Source organism: Suricata suricatta, chromosome 2 (genome assembly GCF_006229205.1).
Source record: "Suricata suricatta isolate VVHF042 chromosome 2, meerkat_22Aug2017_6uvM2_HiC, whole genome shotgun sequence".
Lineage (NCBI taxonomy): Eukaryota > Metazoa > Chordata > Mammalia > Carnivora > Herpestidae > Suricata > Suricata suricatta.
The window spans coordinates 43344936-43354820 of NC_043701.1; the positions used below are offsets into that span (position 1 = coordinate 43344936).

The window sequence follows — 9885 nt, forward strand, 5'->3', positions numbered from 1 at the left end:
TAGTCATATTTTCACCCTGCTGAGGTTCAGTCTGAGTCTCTCTCATTTTCGTGTTCTTTCTGTAGCCAGTACAGTGCTGGAACTGTGCCGTGTTGTAAGATACAGGATGTCGATTACGTGTAGTGGGCAACGGGGACTGAGGAAGCCAGGATTCTCACTGAGTACCACTGAATATGGAAAATACAGACTTCTGTCTGAAACCTAGAATGAAAATACAGTAGTTAGTGACTCTGTCTCCTGCAACCAGTCCCAACATTCAGCCATTTTGCAGCCATGTGGCCACACCAATTGTTAAAATATTGAGCTTCTTTCATGCTAATTGGTAGCTATTGGCCCCCACTTTCTCCCCTCAGGATTCAAGAAGTGAAAGGGCAATGACCGGAACAAGGGGGCCTCCAGCACCTCCTTCACTACAAGAGCAGGCATCTGCTCTGACTGGTTGCCAGGCCATCAGATAGCATATCATGAATCACCCCTACTTAGTAGTGGCCCTTTTTCAAAGAGACCAAGCACCCACTAAGCATAATTCTGGATTGTTGTGGCTGAAGAAAGAATAATTATGTCAGCTCTTATAGAGCAAAGGAGAACAAAAGTCCTTTGTATGTACAAGCCTTTCTAAACCTGTTTATTCAGCACTGTTCATTCACACATACACACATCTCCCCCCATTTTCCACTCTTTAGGGGTAAACAGTGCAATGGTGCCAGTACTGACAGACAAATTTCTCTCATACAAACTCATTTAAGAAAAGACATTTGCTTTTGGAAAACAGATGTATACAATGGACAAAGTTAAGATAAAACTTCTATTTAGAATATAAAAGCAATAATTATACTCAGACCAATGTTAATGAGGCAGTTTACTTAATATGCTGAGGCTGATCTTTCTAACTCAATTTCAGTGTTTAATGAATACAAGCTCCTGGGTTGCTTCCTGTATTGAAAGGAAACAGATAAGTCACAGTTTGGGAGTTCAACACTTTCTATAGAGGTTAGAAACCAACAGAATAAAGCTCATGACTCTGGTAAATCCTACCATATGTTGTACCATATCATACAGTGGAACAAAATACCAAAATAGCAGATTCCTGCCAGTATAATCTACCATGGGACCCCATCAAGCCATCCACTACAAAAACATGGGTGTTAATGTTTTGTCACTCACTGATCACCAAAATCCATGGCTACCCTTTGTAATACCTTCCCTCTTCTGCTACCAGGCAAAGGACTTTGAAGTCCTCTCCCATGTTTTTACCTCAGTAACTTCCTTGACCCATCCCCCTGACATTCACAGGTCTGTAATCCATACTACCTCCAGAATTATCTTTCTCTTTTCTGAAGTAATCTCTACACCCAACTGTAGAGATTACCCAACTGTGGGGCTCAAACTTACGACCCTGAGCATCAAGAGTTGGATGCTCTACCAACTGAGCCAGCTAAGTGCCCCCAGAATTATCTTTCTGACTCAACTGTGACACCTCCTCACTCCGGACACACTATTTGAAGGGCTTATCACTGCCATTCAGAAGAAGAGGAACAATGATCCCATTCTTTAAAAATGTTTTATTCATTTTTGAGACAGAGACAGAGCATGAGCAGGGAGGGACAGAGAGAGAGGGAGACACAGATTTGGAAGCAGGCTTCAAGCTCTGAACTGTCAGCACAGAGCCTGACATGGGGCTCAAACCCACGAACATGAGATCATGACCTGAGCAGAAGTCGGAGGCTTAACCAACTGAGCCACCCAGGCGCCCCACAATGACCCCATTCTTTAGGATGCCATAAAGGCCTTCATTATCTGATTTGTATCTGTATCGTCTCATTGTCCCACTAAGCCTATAGGCTCTAGACATGTGTGGGTTCCCCACAGGCCAATTTCTCATCACTTTTCTGGGAATTCCTCCCTCCCTACTTCTTCCAACTGCTCACAAAACCTTTGATATATGTTTGTCTCTCACACACACACACACACACACACACACACAAGATATATATAATATAATAAACATAAGATATACATGTAATAAATATAAGATAATAAATATAAGATTTATATGTGTCCATGTATACACAAACACACACACATTTTAAGAAGGTTTCGCACTCAGCTCAAAGCCCAACGCAGGACCTGAACTAACATCCTTAAGATCAGGACCTGAACTGATACCCAGAGTCAATGTTTAACTGACTGGCCACCCAGGTGCCCTAAAACTTTTTTTTTTAACTTTTTTTTAATGTTTATTTAATTTTGAGAGAGAAACAGAGAGAGAGTATGAGTGGGGGCAGGGACAGAGAGAGAGGGAGAGAGAGAGAGAAACAGAATCCTTATCAGGCTCCCACCTGTCAGCACAGAGCCCAACGTGCAGCTCAAACTCAGGAATCACGAGATCATGACCTGAGCCAAAGTCAGATGCTCAATCGAGTAAGCCACCCAGGTGCCCCTCCACCTTAAAAAAATTTTTTTAAATATTTGTTTATTTTTGAGAGGGATAGAGACAGAGTGCAAGCAGGGGAGGGGCAGAGAGACACACACACACAGAATCTGAAGTAGGCTCCAGACTCTGAGCTGTCAGAGCCTGACGTGGGGCTCAAACTCACAAACCGCAAGATCATGACCTGAGCCAAAGTGAGATGCTTACCTGACTGAGCCACCCAGGTGCCCCAACCTTTGTTTTATAAGTGGAAATCTTGCCACTTGTGACAACAGATGGATCCTGAGGGCATTTTCCTAAGAGAAGTCAGTTGGACAAAGAAAGTCAAATGCTGTATCATCTCACCTATATGTAAAATCTAGAAAAGATGAACTCAGAAACAGTAGAATGGTGGTTGCCAGGGGCTGCATGGTGGGAGAAATGGGGAGATGTTGGCTAATGTCAAAAGAAACCCAGTTCATCTCGTTATACAAAGGAGGGAATGGATGCAAAGTGAATTTAATATCGATTCAAAATCAGCCTATTTATAAAAGCATGAATTTGTCCCTCTATTTCAATTGTACACCTATGTGTACTTAATGTCTAATTAATGTTAAAAGCTCATAGAGTTTCTGATTCTAGACATGTAAGAAGTTTGGAAGTCACTTACTCCAAACAAAGTAAAATGCTGAACTGAAAAAAATCAAGAATTCTTCCCGGACCCTTCATAGCAGTAGGTTATAGGCAAAAAGCTACCCCAGTGCTGGAGAGAGATGTGAATGCAGAGAAGTACAACTTAGAGGAGCATAAACTGAAGAGATAAAAACTCCATGGGAACTAGTAATGGGATAGGGAAGCCTGAACTGTTACTGACAAATTGCAGGCTCAAGGAGAACAAATCTGGGAGTTAAAAACTTCAAGGGGACCCATTCATAGGGAATCCTCCCCTGCCTTTTGCCTTTTTGAGTTTTAGCTACAGTAGCTCAACCAGTTTCCTACTGATTAGAAGAAAGATCCCACAGGAAGAGGAGGGAAGAGAAACCACCCTGTGACATATACAACCAACACTAACACCAGACCTCAGGACAAGCTAGTTGACCAGAGCCTAACTGATCGGGGCGTAAGCAAAAACTTATCTCAGACCCACTCTAACCACCCTTCCCTGCCTAATGGGAGGAGGTAGAGTTCACAGTCCGAAGGCACAATCTCACTAAAAGACTGAGATCTAAAATCACAGTCCTATAACCACAGCACTCTGATCCCTGTCCCACCTCCACAGCTTACCATGTCACTAAAAGCCTATTTAGAGCACTTCCTTTTATCCAGTACAGAATGTCTGGCAATCAATAAAACATTACAAGACATCCTAAAGGGCAAAAACTGTTGTCTACAAAAAAAAAATTCACTTTAACTATGAAGACAGGGATGGAAAAAGATGTACCATGCTAATACTAATCAAAAGCAAGTGGACAAGCTGGTTTTTTAATATTTTTTAAATGCTTTATTAATTTTTGATATAGGAGAGACAGAGCATGAGAGGGGAAGGGCCAGAGAAAGAAGGAGACACAGAACTGGAAGCAGGCTCCAGGCTCTGAGCTAGCTGTCAGCACAGAGCCTGACGCGGGGCTCGAACCCATGAACGTGAGATCTGACCTGAGCCGAAGTCGGAGGCTTAACCGACTGAGCCACCCAGGCGCCCCTGTTTTTCTTTTAGACAGAGCAGACTTGAGACCAAGCTAACTGGTCAGGGATAAAGAATGGCATTACATGAAACATCAATTCTTCACTGAAACGTAACAGTCCCTCTCTAAAGTGCATGCCCTTTACAGAGGGTGAAACTATGTGAGGCCAAAAGTGGTAGAACTACATGAAGAAATAGAATGACCCACTATTACCACTAGGAGATTTTAGTATTCCTGTATCAGAATAGGACAGATGCAGCAGGTAAAAAATCAGTAAGGACAGCTGAACCCCACAGTACCCTTAACTGCAAATAGTGGACATCCACAGACTACTTCCTCCAACAGAATACACAGCTCGCACAACATGCACCAAAATAGGATATACTGTGGGCCATAAAAACACTTTTACAAATTAAAAAGTGTATTAATCTTGCAGTGTCTGCTCTGAGCCTACAACTGAATATAGAAAACAAGGTTAGCTGTAGAATCCCATAATACTTTGAGATTAAATACTAAGTAACCCTGATTCAATGAAGAAATCTCAGGGAAAATTTAAAGATTCTGAGCTAGGAGTGCCTGGGTGGCTCAGTCAGCTAAGCACCCAAGTCTTGGTCTCACTTCAGGTCTTGATCTCAGGCTCATGAGTTCAAGCTTGGCAATGGCTTGAATAAGCACAAAGCCTACTTAAAAAAAAAAAAAAGATTTTGAACTAAATAAAGTAGAGCTTGTCAAAATATGTCTGGTGACATGGAAGTAATGCTTAGAAGGAAATTTACAAAATTGAAAAGATTTGAAAATCAATCAGATAGCCTCTATCTTTGGAAACTAGAAAATAAACAGCAAATTAAGTTCAAAGAATAAGAAAATCAAAATTAAAGCAGAATTAATGAAATCGACAACAGAATCAATACAAAAAAAAAAAAAAAGCAAAACGAAAAGCTGGTTCACTGTAAAGATCAATAAAGTTGATAAGCCTCCAGCCAACTTACTGAGTAAAAAAAGGGGAAGACACAAATCACTAGTATCAGAAATGAAAGAGGATGCCATGGACATTAAAAAGATGGAAGGAATACTATGAACTCTGTTATCACAACTTTCATAACCTACACAAAATGGACCAGTTCATTGAAAGACAAGTTTGTGAGACTCTCACAAATAGAAATGGATATCTACAGAGACCTGTATCTATTAAAGAAAATGCATCAACTAACTGATAACCTTCCAGAACAAAAAGTACTGGCCTAGAAGGGCCACTGAAATCTACCAAACACTTAAGAAATTACAAACCGATCAACAGGATAGAATAGAGAGCCCACACCTAGACCTGTGTAATTAACCAATGTTTGACAAAGGAGCAAAGACAATACAATGGAGCCAAGATGGTCTTTTCAACAAATCATCCTGAAACAACTGAACACACAGAGCAAAAAGTGATCCTAGAAACAGACACTAAACACCCATCACAAAAAGGAACTTAAAATGGACCACAAACCTCAGTGTAAATGTAGAAACTATAGACCTAGAATATAACAGAAAACCTGTATGTCCTTGAGTATAGTGATGACTTCTTATATACAATACTAGTGGCATACATGATCCATGCAAGAAAGAATTGAAAAGCTGACTTCATTAAAACTTAAAACTCTGCAAAAGATACTGATACTGTCAACTGAATGAAAAATCACAGACTGGAAGAAAATATTGGTAAAAGACATAACTGATAAAGGAGTTACCCAAAATTATGCAGAACCCTTAAAACATTAAAAAAATAACCCAATTAGGGGTGCCTGGGTGGCTCAGCCAGTTAAGCATCTGACTCTTTGTTTGGGCTCAGGTCATGATCTCATGGTTTCATGAGTTCGAGCCCAGAGTGGGGCTTTGTGCTGACAGTGTGGAGCCTGCTTGGGATTCTCTCTCTCCTACCCTGTCTGCCCCTCCCTTGCTCATGCTGCCTCTGTCTCTCTCAAAATAAATAAACTTAAAAAAAAAAGGAAAGAAAATATCCTGATTAAAAAAGAGGCTGCAGACCTTAAGACACCTCACCAAAGAAAACACACAGACAAAACTTGCAAATAAACATATGAAAACATGCTTTACATCATATGTCATCAAGGAAATACAAATTAAAGGAAGGAGATACTATAAAGGTACCAGAATGCCTAAATCCTGAACACTGACAATACCCAATGCTGGTGAAGATATGGAGCAACAGGAACTCTGCTTGCTGGTGGAAATGTAAGATGGTACAAAATAGTGTGGAAGGAAGAAAGTTTGGCAGTTACTTACAAAACTAAACATATGGTGAAAACCTGGAAGAAACCAAGATATCCTTCAGGAAATGAATGGATGTGTAAAGTATAATTCAAACTATGGAATATTATTCATCAGTACAAAGTGAGTTATCAAGTAACAACAAGATACAGGAAAACTTTAAATGCATATTACTATGTAGAAGATACCAATCTGAAAAAACTACATACTGTATGATTCCAATGATGTGACTTTCTAAATAGGCAAAGCTTTGGAGCCAGTAAAAAGATAAGTGTTTGCCAAGAGTTAGAGAGAATGGAGGCATGAATAGGCAAAGAATTTTTATGGCAGGGAAACTATTCAATATGGCATTATAGTGGTGGATATCTTTCATGATGTATTTATCCAAAACCGTAGAACATAAAGCTCTAAGAGCACACCCTAAGGTGAACTTTGGGTGATAACATATCATTGTAGGTTCACTGATTATGACAAATGGACCACTCTGGTGAGGGATCTTGATAATCGGAGAGGCTATGCATTATGGAGAACATATGAGGTATCTTTCTGCCTTCTGCTCCATTTTGCTGTGCACCTAAAGCTGCTTTCTAAAACAAAGCCTACTAAATAGAGGTAGAGATTCTTGAATATGCATAGAATATATCTGGGAAGATAGCCAAATCACTGGCAATATTTTCTGCATTGGGTAAGGTACTGGAAGACCGGGAAAAGAGATTAAGAGAGAAAGAGGGTGCCTGGGTGGCTCGGTCGGTTAAGCGTCCTACTTCAGCTGAGATCATGATCTCTGTGCTCACAACTCAGGGCCTGGAGCCTGCCTCCAATTCTGTGTTTCCCTCTCTCTCTCTGCCCCTCCCTCTCCCTCTCTCTATCCCTCAAAAATAAATATATATAAAAAAGAGGGATGGGGCGCCTTGGGTGGCTTAGTTGGTTAAGTGTCCAACTTTGGCTCAGGTCGTGATCTCGCAGTCCATCAGTTTGAGCCCCGCATCGGGCTTTGTGCTGACAGCTCTGTGGAGCCTGCTTTGGCTTCTGTGCCTGCCTTTCGTCTCTATCCCTTCCCCACCCCGCTCTGTCTCACTCTGTCTCTCAAAAATAAATAAATGTTAAAAAAATTAAGAAAAAAAAGAGAAAGACTTTATTCCTTATTTGTGTGCTATTTTAATTTTTAGCCCTATGCATTGGGTTTCTTTCTTTCTTTTCTTCCTTCAAAAATTTTTTTGTTTTATTTTTATTTTTTGAGAGAGAGAGAGAGACAGAGTGTGAGCAGGGGAGGGTCAGAGAGAGAGGGAGACACAGAACTGAAACGGGCTCCAGGCTTTGAGCTGTCACCACAGAGTCTGACACGGGGCTCTAACCCACAAACCGTGAGATCATGACCTGAGCTGAAGTCGGCCGCTGAACTTCCTGAGCCACCCAGGCTCCCCCCTTCCTTCCTTTCTTGGGAGCACAGGTGTGACAGCAGGGGAGAGGGGAAGAGGGAGAGAGAGAATCTTAAGCAGGCTCCATGATCAGCGTGGAGCCTGATGTGGGACTCTGTCTCATGACCCTGAGTTCATGACCTTAGCCGAAATCAAGAGTCAGATGCTCAACCAACTGAGCCACCCAGGTGCCTTGCATTTGGTTACTTTTTCAATTAAAAAAAAAAAAAAAACAATTTAAGCCAGTTTCAAGTGAAGAGATGTTCCATTATTCCTAGAGTAGTTATGCCTCCCATTCTGAGCAATTTCTAGTGAAAATGACTAAGTATAAAATGAGCCACAATAATCTGCCCTGTAGGCAACCAAGGATGGTTTGTGTCCGCTTGCTTAACTGAACCCATGTTATATCCCCCCCAAGGAGCATCTCTACAACCTTGGCTATGACAGACATGCTGTTTAATACACAATTTTACCCGGCTATTGACAAGTTCTTATACATTCCTCTCATTTCCTACTTAACTAACTTTATCCAAAAATGATGTAAATTCTCTTCAGTGAATCTATAGTCAACATCTTTCTGTACTGGCATCCATTCTTCTCTTGACAATAGGCCCTTCAAGCTCCTCTGAAAAAGGAGAGACCTTCCATGTCCCAATAGAGTATGGCTGGCTCATCCACCTTCAGCATGGGGCTTATAACGTGGACTGGGTAAGGGGAGTAGTCCAGATTCCTGGCTTGGCAAGTAGAACAGGGAGGGCATGTGACAAAGCCAGACCACTGAGAGTGAGCTTTGGAGCTTGCTGGATCTACTGGAAGAGTGGGCTCTTCTCTGGGATCCCTAGCCATAAAATCATAACAGGCCTAGAAATGCAGTAACCATCTTTACCACTTTGAAATGGCTGAGTATGAGATCAATATAGAGAAAGTCAAAACCTAGAAATAAAGGGAAATAGATACTAATATGGATTATGTCTTTTGATTCCCAATTTAGCCAGCCTTAAGTGGCTTCTTTCTTGGAATTTTAGGTTACTCAAGACGTAACTCTTTATTTTTTTTATTCACTAAAATCTCTGAGTTGGGTTGCAATGAAAACAAGCAAGCAAATAAGCAACACAAATCTGAGTCCTACTTCCAGTACTCATCACTTTAATTCTAAACCACAACTCTCAGGACAAATGTTTCAAACCTGAAGGTGAGGGACACCTGGGTGACTCAGTTGGATAGGTGTCTGACTCTTTGATTTTGGCTCAGGTCATGATCTCAGTTTGTGGCTCTACACTGATAGCATGGAGTCTTCTTGGGACCCTCTCTCTGTTGCTCTCCTGCTTGTGCGGGTGCTCTCTCTCAAAATAAACTTTAAATAAATAAATAAATTAAATAAATAAATAAATAAATAAATAAGTAAGTAAGTAAGTAAGTAATAAAGAAAGAAACCTGAAAGTGAATCACATGAACATAGTGCACGAGTATAAAATCTTAGCTTTTTAATTCAAAGAAAGCTTAAAATACAATATGCATTTCTTTCTCTCAGGAATTTCCCACCTTCTGACCTCAAGAGTTTTCCTCATATAATTCCTTCATCCACCATTCCAAAATCATATTTCAGGGGCGCCTGGGTGGCTCAGTCAGTTAAGGCTCTGACTTCATCTCAGGTCATGATCTTATGTTCGTGGGTTGGAGCCTCGCATCGGGCTCTGTGCTGACCCCTCGGAGCCTGGAGCCTGTCTTCAGATTCTGTGTCTCTTTCTCTCTCTGCCTCTCCCCCTCTCATGCTCTGTCTCTCTCTGTCTCAAAACTAAATAAAACATTTAAAATACTTTTTTTAAATAAAAAATAATTTTTCAAAAATCACATTCTCTGACACCTGGGCCTTGGCCCCCACCTTTATCTGCCTTGCGCGGCGGACACGTGCTGCCTGTTGCGCAGGCGCAGCTTTCCCCCACCCCACCGCATGGCCCACGCATGCGCCCTGGGCGAGGACCTGAGCCTGACTGCTCCGCCCCAAGGGCACCTGGAGAACCCTTGGAGCAGTTTTCCACACCATACTCGCTCTGGTGCGTGGACGTCCTGGTGCAGGCGCTTCCAGAGGACAGGTAGGTTCCCT

The 9885-nt window shown here is 41.5% G+C and overlaps 1 protein-coding gene across 6 annotated transcripts in view; it reads left to right on the forward strand.

Annotated features, from left to right (window-relative positions):
• The window catches only part of KBTBD2 (kelch repeat and BTB domain containing 2), a 60203-nt gene that overhangs the window by 9363 nt on the left and 40955 nt on the right, over positions 1-9885 (forward strand). For 2 of the 6 annotated variants that reach the window (XM_029925371.1, XM_029925381.1), the window contains exon 1: positions 9734-9874. The exons of the other annotated variants lie outside the window; for them this stretch is intronic. The gene's annotated coding sequence lies outside the window, so the exon portion shown is untranslated. Of the gene's footprint in view, positions 1-9733; positions 9875-9885 lie in introns of those variants that run through there. 6 annotated transcript variants of the gene reach the window in all.